Below are 26,101 nucleotides of genomic sequence, written 5' to 3'. Positions count from 1 at the left end.
ATCAGTGAGCTCTAGGTGGAGGCCTGAGGGTGACAATATGTTTTTCCTATGTAGGATAGAGTTTAGGATTTGGCTCCACAATTGTATTTACCATTTAGGGGCCTTTGCCCTATTACAGCTAGATTTACACCTGTGTTATGAATGGAAGAATTTGTTGGAATTGCTTCCTAAAGGAAATGAAGACACTTAACGTCAGAATGCTCAAAATGATAATTCTTTGGAAAGAAGGAGATTTAGAAGTATGACAACCTAAATTTTGTCTTCTTTATAAGATAAAAAAATAACATTATTTTTATGTCAGGGCTAGTTCAAATCTGAGCTTTAAATTTAAAAAAATTCAAACTATTAGTTAAAATTTTTATTTAAAATTTTTAGGGGGGCATTTACATTTAATCTCACATATATATATATATATATATATATATATATATATATATATATATGTATACGTGTGTGTGTGTGTGTGTGTGTGTGTGTGTGTGTGTGTTATTGTCAACTGATGATCATTGGCACCAATTCAATGCCAACAGTAATTCCTAATTGGGATGCAGTGAAGACAGAAACTTGATTTAGTGTGACACAGCTGATTGTGAAACATGTCTCCCCAGTGTTTTAGACCAGTGGGGAGAAGCAATCTGCAGCCTTCCATGAAAAGGGAAAGTATGCTTCTGAGCCAGAGGGGAGCTGGCTTACATGGACAGGAGTCCCTACCCCAGGTTCCTGATTGTTCTTCCTCATGCCAGTGAAGACCCTGAATCCTTGCGGTTTGATTGGTTCAAAAGACAGTCCTAATTGGTTAGAATAGAGGCACTCTGATTGGTCAGAGCTGTACAGCTCTGATGGAATGGGGAAAGCCTCAGTCCTATTGGTTGAAATAGGATTTCAGAAACTCCTTTATAAGGGTTGGCTCAGATGGCAGAAACACAGTGCAGACAGGAGGTTCACTAATGAAGTATTTCCCTTCAAGGGCTCTTCATGGAATTTTTCTTTGGCAGGTAAGTTTGCATATCCAAAGTGAAATCATTTGGCCTCACTCCTGGAAAAGAATAATTTACAAGACAGAAAAATGTCGGGCAGCTTTTGAGCATTCTATTGTTAGAATTTGGGAGAAACTAAAATAGAGAAACCATGCCATATTAATAGGAATGTGTTATTTTCTTAACGATCATTGATATTTTAATAAAATATTTTGTTCCTTTTAATAAGTTCACTTGGTTTATAACTTTATTACAGGGGGAAATATTTTCTCTTGCTCTATTACTGAGTTAAATTTTTGCAAAAGTGACTTAATTACAATGGAACTGCATTCAGCTTAAAAATAATTGGGAACTGGAGTTAATCAAACGATGCATATGTAGAAAGCCATATAATTGTAGGTACGAAAAAGAAACAAGACAACTTCGGTAATTTACAAGTTAAAAATATAATAGTGTAATTTCTTTAAGGGTAGGAACCACATCTCTTAACTTTTTTCTTTATCCTGAATTGAGCCTAACCAAATTATTATGTACATGGTAGGGTACGCATTAAAAATTTGCATTGATTATTGATTATAAAATAAATATATTGAATAGGACTAGCAATTCTAACTCAGTTTGTCCTTATCTAGTATATCTCTTATGAACTGTAGTATTTCTCTTTTATATGTCTTTAATGTTTCTCTTATGGAAATAGCCATTCTTAAAGGTTTAACTCTTTGACCTGTCATCCTCAATTACCTTATTTGTGTATATCCAAATTATTTTCCTGATGAAGCATGATTCATATTCCTTGGGCTGTTGGCTACTTGCCAAACACCATTGGTTATCGATATGTGTAGCTTATAAATTGGGGGGTGGTAGGAACTAGCACTGCTCCTTTCTTAAAATGTGCATTTGTTTACTGGCTAATGCCTGACAAAAAAATCAATTGTTAAGGGTTCTTTCTCAACTGCTTCCTGACTCAAATATGAGGTTTTCTGAGGGCTTCGTTTATATCTTTCCCAAACATTTATTTTTACAAACTGTTTTGTTCAGAGAATAAATATAAGATCAGCTTTTCTTTATAAAGCTTTGAATTAGGTGTGACAGAGGGAGAAGTGGAAGAGGACATGGAAAAAGAGAAATAGGAAGTGTAATTCATGCTACTTAAACTACTACTTCTTATTAATCCTTCCCCATCCGCTTAGCATTTTCTCTCCATTTTTGTTATATGTATACTAGTGCCCTAGTGCATGGATTCGTGCACATTAAAAAGAAATTAATTAGAAGGCGGTCGGTGGGGCGGGACTGGGCAGGACTGGCCGGACACGCCCTGGAGCCAACCTCCTGCGGTCCCTCCTGGCTGGCCACACCTGGGGCAGAGCCACAGCTCGAAGGCCATCTGCGGAGTGAGAGGAGTCCCTCAGGCAGGAGGGGTCCCTCAGCCTGGCCTGTGGGGATCAGGCTGAAACAGCTCTTTGACATCTCCTAAGGGATCCCGGATTGCGAGAGGGCAGTTCTCGGGTGATGCACCCCAGAATCGGGCTCCCTTCTCTCTGGTTCCTGCATTGAGTGCCCCCTGGTGGTCATTGCACATCATAGCTACCAGTTGGACGGTCACTTAGCCTTTTGTATATATAGATTGTTGATTCTGTTACATAGGGTCTATTTGTAGGTCTATCCATGTCTCTCATAGCTTTTTTGTGTATGCCCCCTTGCCATTTCCCATTTCCCATGAGCCCACCAGTTTCCTTCCCACCTTCATTAAAAATTTGCATTGATTATTGATTATAAAATAAATATATTGAATAGGACTAGCAATTCTAACTCAGTTTGTCCTTATCTAGTATATCTCTTATGAACTGTAGTATTTCTCTTTTATATGTCTTTAATGTTTCTCTTATGGAAATAGCCATTCTTAAAGGTTTAACTCTTTGACCTGTCATCCTCAATTACCTTATTTGTGTATATCCAAATTATTTTCCTGATGAAGCATGATTCATATTCCTTGGGCTGTTGGCTACTTGCCAAACACCATTGGTTATCGATATGTGTAGCTTATAAATTGGGGGGTGGTAGGAACTAGCACTGCTCTAGTTCTTCTAGACCTAGTTTTTCTTCTGCACTTACTAAAATCTTGTTCATCCTTTATGTACTATTTCCAGACCCATTCTTTCACAGAACCTTCTGAACCTGTACAGCTTCTTCTCATTCACTTGACCTCTTCCTACATAGCACCTCACAGGTTAGCATTTTCTTACTCTGGTTCATTTCCTTGATCACATTATAGACATACTGTCTTAACTATATGGAGTCAGGAGTCACAGTGGTATAACACATAGTTTACGATCAAGGCAGATGTTGATTGCCAGCTGTATGATTTAGGGGGAAGGTACTTAGCAGCTCTGAGTCTTTTTCTTCATCTGTTTAATCGGGATAACAATTCCTACCTCATAAGTTTATTACATAATTTTAAGATAATTTGTTCACAGCATTTACAAATGTGCCAGGCACATAGCAGACATTTAATATTACTTCCTTTTCCTCATAGGTGATACATAGTTGGGCTTAAAATATGTATTCACTAAAAACTTTCTTTTTGCAACTAAGTAGTTATACTCATTGAATGAGTAAATTTTTAGAAAGGCAATCGAGGCAGCAGATAGAATCAATTTGACATGTCTTTATATAAGTATTCTTAGTCTATAAGGTAGTAGCTCTAACTCTAGCAAAATGAGGTCTGTTGTTATATAATGTAGCTGGTTACCAAGATTACCAGCTAAGGAAAGGGGTTGGTGGTGTTACTGAGCCTAATTTATTATACTAAATAGAAGATGGAAGACATAGCAGACTTCCACAATTCCTTACAATTTAAAGATCCAATTGTTTGGAATTATATTTTTAATTGATTTTGGAACACTTAAATTTGGAGTTGCAAGTTCATATTTATAAACTTATAATCATTTAAAATTAATTCTAATTGACTATTTATCTAGCATTATATCTATACCCTAGTAACTACATGAAGAAAAGCAACTAGTATATATAAAAGTTTTTCATTGTTTTGTGGCATTGCATTATGTTTCAGACTCCTCTTGTACTGAATTGAGTAAAATATATTTTCTTACAAATAAAACTTACTAGAAATGTCATATATATATATATATATATATATATATATATAAAACAACATTTTAGAAATCTATGAGTATGGATGAGTAAAATTAATTTAAACATGTGTATCTGTCTGTCTTCCTTCAGAAAATAGTGGTATAGGACCTGTTTACCTTAAATGAAAACTGATATGCCGCAACATTTTGCAGCGAGGATTCAGGATCTGGAGAAGTGGCTGCACATAAACAGATACACTAGACAAAAAATATAAATTTAGAAGGCATGGGGGGAGCCAGGTGGAAACCTTACTCTCTAGTAGAGAGGTTCCCCGAATCTCTGGACCCATAGCTTTTTATTTACTAGAATACACATTTGCCCTTTAGCAAAGCAAACACACATATCAAAGGTAGGGTTGGTAAACAGTAAAAGGTTATCAGGTTAGAGAATTGCCTTGAGCCACCATTGTCTCTACAGAACAATCAGTGCATAGCTTTTAGCCCTTGTTAAAGCCCAAGGTCCAACAGCCTTCTGTGTTCCCTGCTGCACTTTCATGATAGTGTAGACAATGGGTAACTTCCAGCACTGATATTATAAAGTTGGTATTCTTAAAGGTGTTGTATTTCTAGTATTTACACTGGTGTTTGGCACTAAAGATGTGAGAAAACCATCATTATTGGGTCAACATTTTTTCTTTGTAAAATATTGGCTCAAGCTAACTTTAATTTGAGGATAGCTTTCATTAAAGGGTTTCTTTAAAGAAGGGTCATTTTTTATTTCAAAGATTAAATGGATTTATAAATCATTATTTTAATGTAAAATCTGCTCTATTTTTCCCTATTCATAATTTTCTTTTCAAATTTTCAGTGTCTGTGCTCTGTAAGTTATACAAGTGAGTTTTAATGAAAAATATATAAGCTTAAATGATTATGTAATTACCATTATCTCTTATCATAATTTTTATCTCATTAAACACATTTCTCATGTCTTTCAACAGACTTTTCTAAATGCCATGAAAAATTTTAAGCCTATGACAGCATTAATTATGTGTACATTTACTGTTTCTGCTCTATAGTTTCTCAAAGTGGAATGATGAATCCATTGAGAAAGCTCTAAAAATGTGACATATTTTTCTTTGTTCCCCTGCTCTTCTCCCTCCCTTTCTCCTTCTGGAAATGGAATTTTTGTTTCATAAGAAATACTAGGCAAATCCAGTTAAATGGGTAGATTGAAACAAAGAAACAGAGAAACCTGATCATGCTATTGAAGGCAGTGGAGGTGAGCCCAAAACTTTAGCCTTTTCCTCATCCTCTTCACCTATTCTAGGTTCTTGGGCCAATGCACCTGAAATCTGAAGCTTTAAAGTAATATTTACTAGATTATTTGAGGTCTTAATGGGTATTATGTTTGTAAGCTAATGACCTGTCTTGAAGATACAAACAACATTTTACTTTGAATAGTTTGTACTTTTAAAAACCTCTATTTTAGCTATTTCACTAACTGGTTATTTCTACAACTCTTCCTAGAAAAAAACCCCAAACATTTTCAGATTTGATGATATGTACTATTATTGGTTTTCTTAAAGATGAACCAGATCTGTCTCTCTCTCTTTTTTTAAAGACATCTTACCTACAATTTTAATGCAAAAATTTAGAACATTTTCTTTTTGAAAATCATCGATATCACAAAATCTTTAATAGATGAGAAAAGTATTTATCTTTGCTTGTAATGAATGCTTTTGAAATAAAATCACTGAATCCAAAACAGTAAAGCTATGAATTATTACAGTTAGAAATCATCAGAGAGGTGAGATAAGTTTCCCACCCAAAACAATAATTATTCCTTTAGCATTTCTGTGACAAATATTTATTTAGCCAGTATTTGAATACCTCAAATTACATTGAGCACACCACATTTAAATCAATGGGTGCATTAGAAAGAGAAGGGGGAAAAATGGTGGTGAGGTGATATATTAATTAGTTGGTCATGGTAATAATTTTATGATGTATGCATATATCAAAACATGACAATGCACAACTTAAATATATACAATTTCTATTAGTCAATCAAATGTTAATAAAACTGGAAAGAAGAAAAGAAAAGAAAGAGAAGGACTTTGGATCCAAATGAACATTGTTGCAAATTATAGTTCTGCTACTTAATAACTGTTTGATATTGGGCAAGTCAGTGCATTTCTTAGCTTTGGTTTTCCATCTATTAAATGAAAATTTAAATCCTAGCTCTGTAGTTTTATTGAGTAATAATAGAAATAGATTATCTCATATATAAAACATGTAATAAAACACTGCTATAGTTAGAATGGTTATTATGTTGAGTCAAAAACTACCTGTTGTAACCTCAAACTCTTTTTTCATATTTATTTTCTATCCTACACAATAAGTTTAAGTAGTGAAAAACCATTATAGTGAAACTATTACCTCTTAGCACTCTCAAGTCTTCTCCCCTGACTAAAGATGTCCACCAATTCAGTTGCTCTTTGTCTGACTTGGTTTTCACATCTGTTGACGTGTTTCCTCTTCCCTGGAATGCAACTGTAGTTGATTCCCACTGAGGTATTGGTCTGTACTTACTGTAGCCATCTTCTGGAAGCCACAGTTGGTTGCTGTGACCCTACAGTCTTAACTGTACTCAGACTCAAGCTGAGCAAAGACATTCTGATCCAGGGATTTGATATTGGGGTCAAGTGTGAGTTAAGTCAGTCTTTTTCAAAATGCAAAAGCCCGGTTCCAACTCGGCTATAGAGTTAATGAGCATATAAAGGCAAATTGTGGAAAGAATGAAGCAGATGTGGGGCATGGGGGAAAGGAAGAGGGATCTCATCACCTCAGGACTTTCATGATTCTGGTTTCACTTCTTTCCTGAGGCTCACTAGGTTCCTGCCCTGCAGTCTATGGATAACTCTGCCCTAACCCATATTGAGTTTGCTCCTGTAATTGCAACTACGGTTTTCCATCAAAAGATGCTGTTCATTTTAAGACCAACCCAATTCAAGGATATCAAAATGTAAAGAAATATTTTGACAAAACTATATTTTATTTATTTTTCTTTCTTTTTTAAAAAAGTATCTTTTTATTTCAGAGAGGAAGGGAGAGAGAAATAGAAACATCAATGATGAGAGAGAATCATTGATCTGCTGCCTCCTGCACGCCCCGCGCCCCCCCCCCCCCCCCAAACCGGGGATTGAGCCTGCAACCCTGACTGGGAATTGAGCTGTGACCTCCAGGTTCATAGGTTGATGCTCAACCATGAGCCATGCCGGATGGGCTATTTTTCTTTTTAAAAAATTATTGACAATGCTATATTGTAAAAATGTCTCTATTAAGATTTGGGGCTCAGAATGTAACATGCCTGTCCCTTTCCCCCTAAATGGTGACACTAAAATAAAAACCAGCATATTTCCTGTTTTATCCACAGAGCCCCTATCTGTTGCCTCCAGCTGCCTATGAAACATTTCCACTTAGATGTGACTATCTAACATATTTGACAATTGGTTTTCTTCTCCTCTGTCAGGCTAGATCTACTTTATTTCAACTTCCCTCCCTTCCAAGGTAGTGATCTAAGATTAATTTGGAATTCTTTTCTCATTCTTCCCTTAATTTTATTCTGAATGAAGATTTTGCCTTTCTTTTTTTAAAATTATTACTTTAAGTTGTGGTATAATGTGCATAACAAAAAATTTACATCTTAACCATTTTTAAATGTACAGTTTGGTGATAATAAGTATATTCACATTGTTGGGCAACCACCATTATCATCCGGTCTGTGGAACACTTTTCATCTTGAAAAACTGAAATGCTGCACGCATTAGACAATAACTCCCCATTCCTCACATTTCCCAGTCCCTAGTAACTATAAATCTACCTTCTGTGTTCCTGAATTTGACTACTCTAGATACCTTATATAAGTGGATTCATGTAGTATTTGTCTTCTTGTGACTGTCTTATTTCATTTAGTATAATGCCCTCAAATTCATTCATGTTGTAGCATATGTCAGAATTTTGGCATTTCTTATGTTGGTATTATTTTGTGATTTACCTTTTTTCTTTCTTCTTTATCTTCTCTTTGACAACCAAGGGTCCAAGCCTTTATCACTTTATACCTGAGTTACTGAAATGATGTCTTAAGTCTCCAGAGATTCTCTCCCTTCTTGCAAGCATAATCTACAATGCACAAGTGATCTTTAAAATCATGGCTTTTATCCAGTTATTGCCCATAGGTCTAACATGAATGGAGCCCCAGGTGTGGTTGGTACAACATATAGGCCTTGCATAGCCCTCTTCTTGCTAAAAACATTACATTTCCTCACCTCATATTTCTTGTCTAGTCTAGGTTCTTCTATTTAGTCTTTGAATTCTTCATGATCTAGTTAAAGTCTTTCTTTTAATTATCTCATTACCATGTACTTTAATTCATGTACCACCATTATTAGCTAAGTCTTCATTTCAGTCAGATAGTTATTTTACTTCAAAAAAATTCAATGATTATGCTTGTCTTTTCCTCTCTTAACCTTTAATTCTTCTCATGACCTATCCAAGTACCATGCATTCTGTACAGCTCACCTTCTTTATGAAAATTTCACAACTGTTACAGCCCTATATATAGTTCATAGTCACAGTCTGATTCTTAAACCCTATCACTATAGACTATGTTCTACTAGTTAGTAGTTTCCTAACTAGATTGCATTTCTTGAAAACGAATGCTTGTTTTATATAGCTCCACATTAACAAGCAAAGTGCAAGTATGCATTAAGTAGGCAATAAATACTTGTGTTAGTGGCATATTTATGTTAATAGTACAATAATAGAATAAATTATAGACCTTCCATAAAAGCTTTCACAATGTGAGTAATTTTCTATTCCACTGTTGTTTCTGAACCACCCACCCTTAATTTACTTGCATATGCTTTTAAGTTTGAAAACATTTAAGAAAATTACTAGTGTTCTTTTTTTTTTTCCTCCTGAGTAGCACATACGTATCTTATTTAATGCAATCTATATTTAGCCTAGCATCATTCCAAAATGAGAAGTATCTGATATATCTATAGGTAATTAAATACATATCCGTGAAAGGGGGGGGGGGAAACTACCAAAAAAAAATCCACCTGAGTTCAGTGTTGGCAGAAAGACATAGATTGCTGTTATAGCATTTGAAATGTTGGGCCTCGTACATAGGTGGAATATGGGTTATTGTGTAAAGAATATTGTTCAGTTCTTTTGTTTCTTTTGAACCACACTGTCTTTCTTAACTTCTTTAGTCCTTTTCTGAAACTCAAACTCAAGGTCATTGAGTGGGGAGGATGATTTACACCCATCTTTTTCCTCCAACTCAGAGGGGTGCCCTTATCAGTTTGGCCCCAATTTCCCTTCTTTCTATTAACATTGAACCACATCATACTAGCTGCAAGACATGAAATACTATAATTAGAGTGAGAAGGTGCAAGTTTGAGGTTTATAAATATATTAGCTCATATCACAATGGGGCATACAGCAGATATTTTATAATAAGTTCAGTAATATTGCATTGAAACACCAATTGTGTCTTCTGCTGGAATAAAGTAATGAAGAAACCAACATCACCCTGACCTTGTGATTATAGTCTAGTAGGAATATATCAATTAAATATACGTATGCGAATATGATTAAAGGGATGTGGGATACTGATTGCTGAGGGAGAGAATAGCAAGGGAAGTATACCTTGTTTATGGGGCTGGTGAAAGCCTTTGGGAAAGTGGTTCTTTGGTATATATATATTATTTGTTATATATATTACTAGAGGCCCAGTGCATGAAAATTCATGCCCTGGAGTAGGGGTCCCTCAGCCCAGCCTGCTCCCTCTCACAGTCCGGGAGCCCTCAGGGGCAGGAGGCGACCCCATGATCAGGGGAAGGCGATGCCCCATCACACCTCTGCTGCTGCCACTGTTGGCAGTGCAAGCCTCAGCTGGCCCTGGTTACCTGAGCCTTGGGCAGCCCTGGAAGGCTGGGCAGCCACCATCCGAGGCTTGCCTGCACCTCAGGCCAGCCCTGGGCGGCTGCGGGGCTGAGGAGACTGGGGACTCTGGAGGTAGGTGTGTGGAGCAGCTGGGCCCGCCTGAAGGCGGGCCCGGCCTTGCCGTGTGCCTGCTGCCCTGGTGGGGCTGAGGGGACTGGTTGCCACCATCTTTGAGGGAGTGGCAGTCAATTAGCATATTCCCTTCTTATTGGCTGTGGGTACTGTCATCTTTGAGGGCGGGACAGTCAATGAGCATATTTCCTCCTTATTGGCTGTGGGCACCACCATCTTTGAGGGTCGCAGTCAATTAGCATATTCCCTCCTTTTTGGCTGTGGGTGGCACCATCTTTGCAACAGCGTGAGGTCAATTAGCATATTCCCTCTTTAGTAGATAGGATATTCCTGTAAGACCTCCAAGGAAGGGTTCAGAAAATAACTGCTATTAGGCAGTAGATGAGACACGAGTCTTGGCAGGGAGTACAGATTTTGGAATCCTTTCTATGTATGTCCGGGAAGACCATGGAAGTAGACAAAATTTCTTGGGGGTTTGTAGAAAGGAAGCGCTCTTGAGAATATGGATATCAAGCAACAGAACAGAGGTGCATTTAGGGCCAACAACTGTAGATTTAAAATCATATAACAGGAAATATCTCATACCTAATCCAATCCGATAGAGTAAAAATAAAGATGAATCAAATGAGATCTTATTAGACTCAGTGATTTTCTGTGTCACGTATAAAGTCTCCCAAGTGTACCTTCTAATGTAGGTTTATAAAATCCAGTTCAGCCTCTTATTGGTATTTTGTTTGCATTGAATTATAAATTGAAGGGATGTAATAAAATATTTCCTACTAGGGGCCAGGTGCACGAAGATTCGTGCATGGGGGGTGGGTCCCTCAGCCCGACCTGCACCCTCTCCAATCTGGGAGCCCGCAGGGGAGCCCTGTCCAATCTGGGAGTTTCTGTCTTTGCCATCATGTGAGCGAATTGTCTGAGACCTCAACCCACTTTGGTTTGCTACTTACAGAATAATAGAGGCATTTCTTTTTTCTTTGCTTCATTGGTGGAGATTTCCTGGAAGTTTTAGGATATCTTCCCTTTAATTTTTTCTAGATACTCTGATTTTATTTATGTCTCTCACCTTTGCTTTCCCTCCATCTCCCACCACAACAGTAATTTGCTCCAGGCTCACTTTGCTCTAGTGTCTAGGAGATCCGTCTGCCATCAGAACTATGATTCCCAAAATTCCTGGTGCTCCCCACACTCTGGGCTTCTGCTTCTGGTCCTGGGGCTACCAACAAGACTACTACTCCCAGAATTCCTGGTGCTCCCCTCGCTCTGGGTTTTCCCTTCCTGCTCTGTCTCCATCCCACTGCCTCCTGCTCTGCTCTGCCAAGTCCTCCAAACCGCCAGCTCTCCCACTCTGCTCTCCCCCTGGGTGCCTGTGTATGCAAATTAACCCACCATCTTTGTCGGGTTAATTTGCATACTCACCCCTGATTGGCTGGTGAGCGTAGCGTAGGTACGGTCAATTTACATGTTTCTCTTTGATTATATAGAATGTTTAGTCATATCCTCTTTGGTGGCAGTAAAGTTTAAGATACCTCTTAAGTAATCAAATTTAAGTATATATGTTGTCTCTGCTGCTTATAAAAAATATCAAATAAAATAATTTCCTGGACATTGCCTATAAGTTGTTTTTCCTAGTTGCTCAGCCTGGTGTTTCTCTGTGCTTAGAGAATCATGGACTTCCTTTCATAGGCCTTATTGGTTTCTCTTACTAGACTTCTGGGTTTCCTGTGGACAGCTTCTCTTTCTCATCTAATCATTCACTGAATCCAGAGAAACACAGTGCCTGGCAAAAAAATAGATACAATTGGCTTAATGAAAAACCTGCATACTTCTGAGAATTTAAATTCTTTAAAGTTGGGGACTCATTTATCCATCCATTTTCTTCTCGGCCAAGTAAGCTATTTACAAAAAGTAGAAACACAATTATGTCAAGTTATTGTTATTTTCCTTTAATAAGTCTCTTTTGTCATGGTTTGAACTGAAGACAGTCATTATTTTTAAGAGCAATTTAAAAAATTGGGTCATAAGCAAATATACATCATTATTAGACATAGTATGTCAAATATAATATTCTGGTTATAAAATATTTATTACTATTTGATCCTAAAGATCAAACCTTACAAGATTGCTGATAAAATAATAGCATATTTTTTAACCCTCAAAAATATCTTTTATTTTTAAAGACCTTCTTTTTGAATCACAGAATTCAGAGCTAGTTATCTTATTTGTTGCTAATTTCTCTTGCTGTTTTCTTTCTTTTCGTATCATGCCTGTAGCAGCTGTTTCCCTAACCCTTACCCCAAACCTCAGGCTTTCCCACGCTCCTTTTTTGGCTCTCATTTGGCATCGATCCTTAATTTGACAGATAAAACATGTGTGTATGAATTGTGGTTATGGCCAAGCTACAATCCATCAGGTTTCCCAGAGCGGTGATTATGCTTATTTTACTCCCAAACAAGGTGATCATTTTATGAGGCAGTATTCAGTTCCCTCTCAATAAGCCTTTGGCCTTCGTGTGTAATTCTTCATTCTTTGGTAACATGCTGACTGATTACACTTAGGACAGCAGAGCTGGGGACACGAAGGGGCAGCATGGGCTTCAGTGTTAGACAGAAGTGGGGTTTAGTCCAAACTCAGACACACTAGCTTGTGATCCTGGATGTGTGATACTCATTTTCTTCTTCTTTTATTTTTCTTAACCTCCTCATTTATAAAGTGTAGTAGTAACTACCTGCCATTTGAAGCTCTGATTCAAAAGGTGTTATTTTTGATAGATTTGATACTACTCATAATGGGCCCTGAGACTGTTTCGTTTAGATACAGAAAACCAAGATTGCTAATTCTTTTTAAAAAAATATATTTTATTGATTTTTTTACAGAGGGGAAGGGAGAGGGATAGAGAGTTAGAAACATTGATCAGCTGCCTCCTGCACACCCCCTACTGGGGATGTGCCCGCAACCAAGGTACATGCCCTTGACTGGATTCGGGAGTGGCCTGCGGGATCGGGCTGAAACTGGCTCTCTGACATTTCCCAAGGGGTTCTGGATTGCGGACCCTTCAGTCCACAGGCCAACACTCTATCCACTGAGCCAAGCTGATGAGGGCTAGATTGCTAATTCTGAGGTATGCATCTTTGGCTCAATATTCATAGTGCAAGCATGAACTTTAGTTGCAGGGACATTTCCCAAGTTGATGAATAGATCTAGCTGAAACCATGGGTGAACATATCAGGATTAGGGGACTTAAGAAAGACAGACATTCTAGTTCTGAACATTAGCACCTTTGAATTTAAGGATATGATATTGAGTGGTCTAGATTATCATAAACAAACTACCATTAGGTTCATTTTGCTATGCAGGGTAATTGACAACTAAATTAAGTTGTTTTCTTATGAGCTATCTTTATTGTCCTTGTTCCCAAGAGCTATTTCATACATTTTAGGTATTCAAGGAAGAATAAATAATGGCTCAATCAATAAATGAGATAATGAATGAGTAATACATAAATTAAATTTATAAATTTAAGAATAAATGCATACAACCCACCTTTGTGTGTGTGAGAGTGTGCATGTGTGATAAAATAAGGCCAGAATTAAACATTCAAAAAGCACTTATTAAGTAGCCACTATGTACCAGGAATAGTAGAATAAATAACATTTTGTAAAGTTATAGGTTTTCTTCCAAATTTAGAAGTACTCTTGCACATGCTATGTAAAACAACTTAATTCTATATTGGTGTGTATTTCAGTTGCATCTTTTTAAGGCTTTCTCTGAATGCCTCCATTACCTCTTAAAGTCCTCTAAAATTATGAAAGAACTAGAGGCCTGGTGTACGAATTCTTGTACCAGTGGGGTCCCTCTGGGCGGCCTGCAGGGATCAGGCCGAAACCTGCAGTCCAATGCCTCCTGCAGCTCCTACCTGCTGCTCCTACTCATCCTGGCCCCACTGTGCCTGCCGTGGGCTCATATCCAATCAGTCCCAATCAGGAGAGGGTCGTGCTGCCACAGCAGCGCTCACCAGCCATGAGCCCTGCATCTGGCACCCTCCCAAGGGGAGTAGCCTGCGGGATGGGGCTGAAACCAGCTCTCCGACATCCCCCGAGGGGTTCTGGGTTACCTGAGGGCACAGGCCAAGCTGAGGGACCCCACTGGTGCATGATCAGGCCAGGGAGGGACCACGGGAGTGCTCCAGGCCGTGTCTGGCCCATCTTGCTCAGTCCTGATTGGCAGGATCTCAGCAGCAAGCTAATCTACCGGTCAGAGCATCTGCCCCCTGGTGGTCAGTGTACATCCTAGCGAGCGGTTAAGCAGCCTTAGCATATCATTAGCATATTATGCTTTGATTGGTTGTTCAGTTGTTCTGCCATTTGGTCTATTTGCATATTACCCTTTTATTATATATGGTTGAAGACACTGTATCTGATTTCTAAATTTTAATTTTCTAGGTAATTTCTTTAGAACATGTGAAAATTCTTCTTAGGTACTTCATACATATATGGGTATGAATATGCACTATGGATTATGCATGGTCACTTCTCACTTACAAAGGCCCTTCCCTCCCTCCTCTAAGGAATAGATACTTTGTATAGCTGTAAAATAACTTAAATTCACATGCATACCCTCTTAATTTTATATTCAAAGTATATAAGGTGAGCTATTATGATTTTTCCTTATTAATGTGTCTTATTAATGGAATAAATTTAGTTATTTTTATTGAAGGCAGAAATACATCATTTTACAAATGATGGTGTAAACCTTAACCAAAGTGTATGTAATGTGTATACAGTGTGAGAACTTTGTTCCTGCAACTAGAATTCAGGCTATAACATGGACATTGACAGATTGTGAGTAGATACGTTTATTTTAACTTCTCCTCTATACTTGATGTGTCATAGGCTAACAGTTATTTATGTGACATTTATGTGTCAGACCTTAACTTTTAGGACCAGTATACATTTTTGAGAAAATAAATCAGCAGTACAAAAAGTACTATTATATAAAAAGGACTTTTTAAGTCTGATATTAGAATAATATACTTTTCTTTTTTGTTTTACTCTGAATTTTTTAAATTGGCTTATTTGGAACCCTTCATAAGACACAAGTTTTATCTTAGGATACTGGTATATTTAAAATTACTGCCAAATTTTAGTACAAACCATAAGCTTGAGAGATAAAATTTGACCTTTTTATTTTCTATGGTAGCAATTCATTCATAAAGGTTATGGTGTAGATGCTAAGGATATGGACTTTTGTCTGATAAAGGTTGTTTGAACTTGAAGAGACATCTAGAATTTCTGAGTTCATCTACCCAGTTCCAGCCAGAACTGCTTCCAAATGGTGTTATGGCTCATTAGGCAATTAAAGCATTGTGACTGTCCTACTAAAGTTCTGGAAGTATGCATTTACTCCACAGTGTTATGAAGAGAGATACTAGTTCAGATTTATAAAACAATTTAATATGAAAACTGCAGGATATAAAAGCTGATATTTACAGAGTGCTTATTATATGTTGTAGGCAATTTATACCTATATTGTCTCTTAGTTTTTATATACAAAACTAACATGTTAATATAAAATATGTCTTTAATATGTATTTTCTATTTACAACAACAACAATTATATCAAGTATTCATAATTGAATTCTTAATTATAAATAATGTAAAACTAAGAGGTGGGAGAGTCTCGACTTAAATTCCTGGTAGCCTGACCTCTAAGTCCATCCTCTGTTTTACTGAGCTATTCTAGTTTTCACATGTAGAGAATCTGGGATGGTCCAAAAAGGTCTTCAGGGCCTCCCTGTAATGGGTCCTTACCACAGACCTTTGGATTAGAAATTGGCTTATGACTACTTATCGCACTGCCTCTCACTAGTTGAGTTTATATTAGTCTATCTACCCTGTCTCAATTTCTCCTTTTGTCAAATGGGGAGGAAGATAATACCAACTTTAGATATGTTGGGAGGATAAAATTAGATAATACAAGTGAATTGCTGAGCACAAAGTGGCACATAACAGGCACTCAATAAAGGCTAAGTGCAATTGCTGCTTTGAGGACTGTGCATCAGATGACTGACTGTGTTGCCTATGAGCGCTCAGTGTGGCCTAACTGAATCCCGAACAGCAAACTGGACGGGATGATCTTGTGAACTCATCTCACCCCTGGCTGCACTTTGGCATTCCTGTTCTTATTTTCTGGTGATCCACTTGCCTCATCCAATTTGTTTAAATTTTATTTAATGTAGTTACATTTTTAAATGATGCATCAGCTTAAATTCTTTCTGAAATAGACAATAAAAAATGAAAATAATCATGACTAATAGTTTATCAATTTCTCCCATTAGTTTTTCAATGTTTTTTTATAGTCTACACAATGAGGATTATCCTGTAATATGGATTGATTTTCTATATTTTTAATTAATACTATTTTCTTACTGTTTTCTACAACATTAAAATTATTAAGACTTTTATCACTTGTATACTTGTATCACTTCCATTACTTGCACACTTAATATTTTGTGTATGCGTGTGTCATATGTTATTTGAGCATTTCTCTCTTGTTGGACTTGTCAGCTATCTCCAGGTTCTGTCAGTATAACTGATACTGAAGTAAATATATTTAAAACATGTTTTATTGTTGGTGGTATTTTTCTCCTCTTTGCCCCCCTCTACCCAAGTGCCTCAAATATTTTTAATATGCCCTTATTTGCCTTTATGATTATTTTTTCAGATACATGGATAGATACATCTATCTAAGGTATAATAGATTAAAGAAACCAAGTGTTCTGGCCTGGCCAGTGTGGCTCAGCTGGTTGGAGTATTGTCCTATGTATTCAAGGGTCACAGGTTTGATTCTGGTCAGGGCATACATTCAGGTTTTGGGTTCAATCCCCAGTCCGGGCATATGCGAAAGGTAACCGATCAATCGATATTTCTCCTTTTCTCTCTCTGAAATCAATAAAAAGTGCTTTGTGACATCTCCTTTGGGGTTGCTATAAGGACGAATTGTACACCACAGGTGACTTTTTCATGTCTCTCTCTTTTTTTATATATAATTTAAGAATACTTTTATTTTATTTATTTTGTTTCTTTTTAATCTTTATTATTGAAAGTATTACATATGTCCCCCAGCTCTCCCCCATTGACCCCTTCTAGCTTGCCACTGCCCCCCTGCCCCAGGCCTCCACCACCCTATTGTCTGTGCCCATGGGTTGTGCACATATGCATACAAGTTCTTTGGTTGACCCTTCCCACCCGCCCACCCACGCCCACCTTCCCTCTGAGATTTGACAATTTGTTCCATGCTTCTGTCTCTGGATCTATTTGTTCATCAGTTTATTTTGTTACTTAGAGTCCACATATGAGTGAGATCATATGATATGTCTCTTATAGCAAGTGAAACTTTGTTATTTAATACAAAGGATGCATTTTAAAATGTCAGGTTTGACAAGAAAGGCATATGTTTTTGTTTATTTTATAATAAAACAGAAATGTTATATTTATTTATTTTTAACATTCATTATATACTAAGTACCATACTTAATAAATAACTTATTTAAAATTAAAATTAAGCCTCTAATTAAACTTAATTAATAAAGAAAAAGAGTGGCATGAGGATAATTTTAGGGACTTTTTTTTTTTTAGTCAAGTGAAGTGAGTTTAACCTACTTTACAGCTGTTACCAAAATTACCTTTAGAAAAGTATGGAAAAATATTTAGATATTGTTACAGGTATAATGAGGACATTACTCCCTTCTCATTCTACCCATTCCCAAAAGGGTTGGCTATCATGCAGTCAGGGCTTCAGAGAAGAGAAAATATCTGTGAAACAAAGAGAAGATGTTTTTAATCTTTTTGGCAAGTTGCAAAAGGGTATGGGAAAGAGAAAGTACAGGGGACCAGGAGTTGGCAGTCAACTGTAGTGTGACTCTTACTTGTAAACCCCCCATATCTCTATCCTCCACACTCAGTCAAATCTCGGAAATTCATGAATGCTTGCTTCCAAGTTTTCCATTATTTTTAATGTGTGAGAATGGTCTGAGCTTCATGCCAAGGTTCACATGTTGTGGATAGAGGGAATAAACTAGCATCCAAGGAGAATGAAAACTCAACTGATAATTACAAGTAGCAGGAATTTTGGCCAAGAATAAAGGTTGGGTCAGGAACTTTTACTAAATGGAATTTGGGGGCATTCAAGGCAATTTTACTTGTACCAAAGACCAGGGAGACCCCAGGCAACGGCTGGGTTACAGGAGTTTTCAAAAGTACTGCAAAGGTGCTAGCATAAACCTTACTTTCTCTATAGCATGGAGCAGAATCCCTGAAGGGTTGGCTACACAGTGCTAAACTAATAAAGTCCCCATGGTGGGTGAACATCAGGTTTATCTCTAGTAATATAACCTTCTGATACTTCTGGTTTAAGGGTAAGTTATTTCACTTTGTTATCAGATTCCAGATGTTATCAGTCAATAAAGTGATCTCACCCTCTATTCATGTGCCCTAAATCTGACAGGCATTGGACTGTACTTTACTAGAAATAAGGGGAGGGGAATGTTAGATGCTTTTCCCATATTATCCCAAGTAGTAGAACTAGAGCAAAAATAGAAATGCTTTTCCTGATCATGGGCTTGGCAGGGAGAGGGAGGTGTTTAAGTAAGAGCAGAAACACAGTTTGGTGGGGATAAAATAGAGGATTTTAAAATGGTAAAGTCATAATAGTGATGACAAATTAAATAAAATAGTTATTTTAGATAAATTTATATGTACCTCTCTCATCCAGATATTGTCTAATTATCAAATTACCCACCTTAAAATATTATGGCATTGATTTTTAGACATATATGTTTCCATACTTTTCTACTTTTATTTCTCCAAAGTTGACTTTTCTAGTATTATTTTCCCCAAAGTTGACTTTTTTTAATAATTTATTTTGCCTTTGTATAAGTATAATTTCATATTTTGTTGTTCAGAAAACATTTTATACTAATAATAGCTCTAACTTTGATGATCAAATTTATGTTCTTATACATGTATTTATAAGAGTTAAATCTATATTCTCACCGGACAACTCAAGATTGTGAGAATTTTCTATGGGTGATGATGATTGTTGCTTTAATTGCAACCAAGTTAATCTGTAGAATTTAACAATTACATTGCTATCCATCTTAAGAGTTTATAACTCTAGTATAGAATAAGAAAACAGCATAAAACATTTGTACTTGTGTGTTCTGCTTCAAGTTTTATTGGTAATAAAATTAAAAAAAAAGACATGCTGACTTTTGTGCTTGGGAACAGAATCTGTTTCTAACCTTTGCTATTAACAGGAAGTGGGAGAGGTGAAATGAGGCCTGGTTTTGTGGCTGGGCCAGAGCACTCTGTGTTCCTAAGAGTGGCATTCAGGTTTCATGTCTGTCTAGCTTCTTGCTCCTTGGAATAGCTGGCCTTTGAAGTCCTAAAAACATAGATTGGTAATGAGCAACATAAAGTCAAGAGTGGGCAAATATTTGGAAAAATCCACGCTCTGAGAATAGCCAGTCTTCGGATAACTTGGCTCAGATGGTATCATAAATATATTTTCTCTTCCCACCTAAATTATGAAGTTTTGCTAATATGATAGTATAAATTTCCTAAATAACAATAATAGCAAAGTCTCAACTTGCTTTTACTTGCCTTTTTTTTTTTTTTAGAGCTATTGCTGTATTTATTTTTAAATTTTAGGGTCGCATTAACTTGCTGTCTAGTGTCTTAAAATGACAACCCAGCTCCCGAAGTGCCTCTTTGATAATTAGAAGTCTTTTCAGAAGAAAGAATTTTAATTTAACTTTTAGATTATGTATGGAGCTAATACCTTTGAATAAAAATAAATTTTATTCTATTTCATGTTACCACTGAGGGCATCCATTATAATATATGTAAAGTTCTGTTTTAGAAAATATGATTCTGCAGAAAAACAATTCCACATAATTTAATAAAGACTTATTTCCAACAAAGTCATGTTCTAAAAATTATATAGAATGACCTGACAATGGCTCCATCTAGCCTTAGGTGAATGCTAGAGAATAACCCATTTACCAATGCTATATGGTCTCCTTCTCCCTATCTATAATAATAAAAGTATAATATGCTAATTAGACTGGACGTTCTTCTGGATGAAGCTGGGGCTGTGAGGGAAGCCTGGGTCCCGGGTGCCGGAGGGAATCTGGTGCCGGCAGCCGAGGGAAGGAAGGCCTATTCTTACATGAATTTCGTGCATTGGGCCTCTAGTAAGAAAATAAAAGCAGGCAAATTTTGCTAAATGGTCCCAAAGTAAAGACATATATGAATATTTTTCTATATTTAGGAATATGTGAATTCTAAAAGGCATATCAATCTCTTGCCTTGGAGACAATTCTTAAAACTGTAAAGGTTATGCAGTTAAAATTGCTATAGACTTTTGAAATTTGATTTAATATTCTGGTATTTACCTTTTAGAAATTTATTGTCTTTTATAGTGTGATTATCAGAATATAGACATACACCTTATATTTTTTGATAACTCAATTTGCAATATTGGTACTTTTACCTAATTTGTTATAATAGTTATGTAACAGTGTCAAATTTCAGTTGCATGATAATTACATTTGGAATACTACAAATCACTGGAATATGTAGCCAATGAAGGCTGGGTTGATTTTAGTTATGCTGGTTTTATTCCATACCAAATTATAATTCCATTCTCTAGATTCAGATCTCTGCACAAACTGTGACCTTTCATTTTTCAAAATGTATTTATACATGTTTATCACATTTTTAGTAAAGGATGCGTACTCTCAAAATATACAAAGGAAATACAAACACATTTAATATAAAGCCTTATAAAGCTTTGTATTGTCATAGATTTGATTGTTATAAAAAATAACGGCAATTAGATATTACTTTGTTAGGAACTCAGTTTTTCCCCCTATCTCCCCCTCTCCCTCTCACAGACACATTGTACACGCACATATCTGCCTTGGTTGACTTCTTCCTTGAGACAATCCTGAAATGTTTCACAGTGCACGTACAGCTGAGATTAAAGCGATCGTTTTAAGTGCACACTTTTCATAGTGCCTTGAACTTGTTTTTTCTGTGGCACAGGGAAACTGCTTCGTGCACCTGGACAAACAAAGGTGTTCCTTCAAAAACAGACTTTCAGAATCATTAATTCTGGCTTAGAAATAATTATAAAGGTGAAGGAGACTCTCATGCATGAGGTTTTAGCACTGGTGAGTGGCTGATCTGTGTTTTGCTCTGCCACTTACACTTTGTGTCTCCTGAAAGTTTGATTCCCTTTGTAACAAGGGGCCAACCACAGCCCTTACTCCTCTTGAGGCCTCCTGGTGGTTTGCAGGGCCCTCTGGCTGCGATAATAAGTACTTCTGCCTGAACTCACTTTCCAAGGTAAAGGCTAGTGGTGGTAAAGGTAGGGGTAGAAGGTGGGTTTTTCATTCACTTGGGTGCTCGAGATGCGGAAAGATTAGTAGTACATGTAACTGAGTGAGAATCAGGGTGTGAGTGCGGTTGTTGTGTTTAGTGTCAGGGTGAAGAAGTAGCAGCATCTTCCAGTGAGGTTGAAGTTGGTGAGAGATGATGCAAAATACAAGTAGAAAGTATTGGATTTTTTGGATGTTTTCAAGCTGCTGCTGCTGCTACTGCGGCTAAGGGACCCATCGCAGAAGGATGGTGTGCGAAAAATGTGAAAAGAGACTCGGTACTGTTAACACTCCAGATACATGGAAAGACGGTACAAGGGCTACATACCACAGAAAGTGGTGGAAGAAAGCTGAATGAAAATAAAGCTTTGATCTCAAAGAAACCAAGATTCGATCCATATGAAAAGAAGAAATCTCCACTTGCAGAATTTGTAAAAATTCTGTGCACCAACCCGGTTCTAATTACCGCCAGGGCTGTGCTTACAAAACGGGCATCTGTGCAATGTGTGGAAGAAAGAGTTTGGATACCAAAGACTACAAGCAAACGTCTGTCTAGATATAATGATGAAGTTTCTTGCTTCCTCTTTGATTTTCCTTTCTGCTTTACATTTTCAAGGCATATCATAGATGTTCAAGTTACAAAATAATACGTTTTAAGACAAGTTTAAACCAGGGAAGTTGATTCATTCTTTGCTCTCTAGAGGTTCTGAATATCAACTATATAATTATTCTGCCTTACAAGCATCTTATTGAACTAGAGTAAGAGGCAAATTTAATAACAACTGTATATTTCTGAGAGGAAGGGAGAGGGAGGGAGAGATAGAAACATCAGTGATGAGAGAGAATCATTGATCAGCTGTCTTTTGCATACCCCTTAACTGGGGATCAAGCCCACAACCTGGGCATGTGCCCTGACCTGGAATCTAGCTGTGACCTCCTGGTTCATAGGTTGATACTCAACCACTAAGCCAAACTGGCCGGGCTGTATATACGTTTTATTTAACATTATTCATATAATTCTTATTATCCTCTCCCTCTAGTTTATATATATATATATATTTGCAAAAGTGAAAAGGGGATTGTTGATATTTGCTCAGAACTTGGCATCCAGACTTATAATTTTCCCCTCATGCCCTTGTTGGTTGCCTAGTTCTTAGAATCAGCAGTCCCTTAATTAATTGCAGCCTCACAGGGTATTTAGGTGAGACCATTATTACTGAATGGTCCCTTAGAAATTAGCCCAGACGCAAATCACACATAAATTGTATTTATGATTAAAAAAATTGTTCTTGAAACCATAGTGCTAATACCTTTCAAGTCAGAATAAGAACACAAGGTACACCCCATATATATCCAAATGAATATGCTGGATCTCAGGAAAGTATATGTTACACGCATGACCTTGAATTCACACTATTATGAAAGCCAGGAGAACAGTGTTCATCATGATGATATGTAATGGAAATGAGTCACCAATCCTTGGGAAAACTCTTTGAAGCAAAAATGAAATGTCTTTAATTTTCCCTCCCCCCAAAGCAAACATTTTGATTCCTAAATATATGTTCAGAGGTTCAGGACTTGGCATTGGAAACCTACAGCTGCTAGGGGAAACCAAAAAAGTATTTCCTGTTGCCCAGTACAGTGTGTATAAATACTTATCACTATAAAGTTTGTAGATTAGATAACATGATGATATACATGGCATAGATAATTGTACTTTTATTTTAAAATTAGGGAAATAAAGTGTTAACTGTTTAAAAAATTTGGATTTTTGCATTTTTTTGAATTGAGAAAATAGGTATTACCAAAGTGAAACTTCTAAAGGATAAATAATTTTTTTGCTTGAAATTCTTACAATAAAGAACACTTGCGTGGATTACTACTATTGTAGTAATGATATTATTTCTTGCTGTATTATTGAATGCCTATGAAAAAAGGTCGTCAATTCTTAGTTGTCAGGATGGGTAATGGTGGCAATAAGAAAGAAAAAAGTGGTGTTAATGGAGACATGAGCTGCCACAAAGCATCTTGTCCCTTTTGTATTTGGGGGGATAATTGACAACAGTAGACCTCCCACTTTCTGTCTCTTTTTCTCCCCGCTTTTCCTAGCAAGTTTCCATTTCGGTAGGAACCTAGTTCAATAAATATAAATAGATGTAGTGGAGTATATATGATGGCGACTTTCTAAGCTACGAATTTGAACATATATTTATGAGTTTATTTTATTAGAAAATTCTATTATTGCAAATCACTAACATAAATTCACAGATGAATTAACAATGCAGTGCTCCTGTTCATACAAAACAAAAATTGTTTGGGTGGTGGTGTGGAATAATGTTCACAGCTGTCTTATGAATGATTTACATTGAAACTGCCACATATACATGGCAGAATATCTATTTATTGGAAAATCATAAAAGGAAGCAAAGTTTTCATCACTGACACTCACTGTAGAATAAACCAAAGAGCCAATGACAAACTTTGATGAATAGTAAGAATTATTATAATTTAAAAAACAATACCAACAAACACACAGCCATCTTAAGACAGTGGATCATGGTGTAATGACAGTAGAACTCCTTCCTGAATTCTGTATATCGGGGCAGTCGTGTCCTTTTCTCTCTCTCTGCACATCACAGCAACCAAGCTTCAAAGCCAAATGAGGAAATTCCAGTGATGAGATGCTTCTAGTTTTATTGGTATGTAACCCTTAGCCTGAGGCTAAAATGACAGTCTATGGAGTCTTGTCTCATTTGGAAAAAACTGACAAAAAAAAAAAAAAAAAAAAAACATGTTTAAGATAACCTTGGATTAGCAGGAACATATATGGGTTACCAAAAATATCAAGTGTCTGAATTGGTTTGGGTAAGCAGTAATGTCTGGTGGTAATTCATGTTTTTCAGAATAGTTTTTTCTTTAATTCCCGAACATGTTGCTGATGTACATGAAAATAGTGGAGTTCTTTCCACTAGAAGATGGATGCTAAAGAAGTTGAGTGATTTTTTTTTTTTCATCATTTAGTGTTTCAGATATCCTGCCTGCTTTAATTCTCACCGTGCTTTTCTTCTATATTTAAGAGAATATTTCACTCTTTAAAATGAAGTCTCATTGCTATTTAATTAAAAGTTTACTCTCTTGCCCTGGGAACTTTGTGATTAATAAATATGAGTTTACATATATGCATATTTGTATGAATAAATATGTTTATAAAATGGATATTTAAATAGAGCTAGCACTCAAGGGTGGACAGACATTATTGGTTCACTTTACAGGTATTAAATTTTGTAATCCTTTCATCAGCCCTAAAATGATCTTCGTATTTTGGGTTCAAAAATATGAAGTTATCCTCAGAATGTCTATGACTTTTTTTTGTGATGCTTATAATAGTTCTATTTATGTATTTATCTATCTGTTATCTACTTAGTGGAACGAAGACAAGCATAGAAGTATGATGATGATGATATATTATTTTGTTTGTTTCCCAAGTGGCTGACACAGTGCCTGTTTTTCCAAGCACGTATTTTAGGGTCAAGAGGCAGCATAATCTAATAACTACGAGCCCAAAACTTGCTCCAGATTCCCTGGTTTTGAATCCTGGCAATGCTTCTTACTGGCTGTGCTATTTGGGGCAAGTTACTTAAATTGCCTGCATTTCAGTTTCTTCATTTGGTAATTGTTTATAATAATAATAATAATAATAATAATAATATCTATTTCACAGAGATGATATCCAGATAAGATGACCTTATATTTTTTAAAGCCCTCAGAATAGTTACCAGCATATTTTAAATATGACATAAGCAATACTATAGATAAATATATATTTGAATATTAAAGACTTTCCCAAAGACAAACTGCTTAATTCTCTTTATGAAGCTTTTTGCAATGACAGTGCCAACTAGAAGAGACTGTGTTACAAAATAATGGTGGAGGGTCCCAGGTATGTATCCCTCTCTCAGGCAGCTCCACATCTGAATTCTCTGCCTGTTACTTAAGTAAGTGGTTGCTGGCTCCGAGTGAAAACTGAATATGAAAACTTTTAGTTTTTAAAAAACATCTGGAGGTTTTACTTGACTACAAATTTAATATGAGCCAACTGAATGATGCAGCTGCTTAAAAGAAAAAGAAAAAGGAAAAAAAAGAAAGAAAAAAAACCTCTTTAAGACTTTCTAAGGCAGTATAAATAGAAATAGAGTGTCCACACCATGGGAAGTAATATCTTTGACGTACTTAACTCTGGCCAGATCACAGTTGGAATATTGTGTTCTGTCCAAGACACCATAATTTTAGAAAAGACATTGACAAACTGTAGTGCTAGGAGTCTGGAAATGGGGTAGGAAACAGAGGAAGTGGGACCATGTTGCCTGGAGAAGACTAAAGGGGAACGAAAACACCTGTCTCCAATCAGTTACAAGGTTGCCACTAAGAAAAGTGGTCACACTTGTATATTGCTCTAGAAAGCAAAAGTAGAATCAATATCATGAAAGTTATATGCAACTTTT

At 36.5% G+C, this 26,101-nt stretch overlaps 1 protein-coding gene and 1 pseudogene across 2 annotated transcripts in view; both read left to right on the top strand.

Moving 5' to 3' along the window:
• The window catches only part of PDE3A (phosphodiesterase 3A), a 260,175-nt gene that overhangs the window by 32,529 nt on the left and 201,545 nt on the right, over window positions 1-26,101 (top strand). The gene's annotated exons all lie outside the window — the stretch shown is intronic.
• On the top strand, window positions 21,847-22,155 carry LOC129149817 (cysteine-rich PDZ-binding protein-like; annotated as a pseudogene).

The sequence above is a fragment of the Eptesicus fuscus genome, chromosome 7 (genome assembly GCF_027574615.1).
Source record: "Eptesicus fuscus isolate TK198812 chromosome 7, DD_ASM_mEF_20220401, whole genome shotgun sequence".
NCBI lineage: Eukaryota > Metazoa > Chordata > Mammalia > Chiroptera > Vespertilionidae > Eptesicus > Eptesicus fuscus.
Note: the sequence above shows the minus strand (reverse complement) of the source record. Positions and strands in the feature narration are given on the sequence as shown.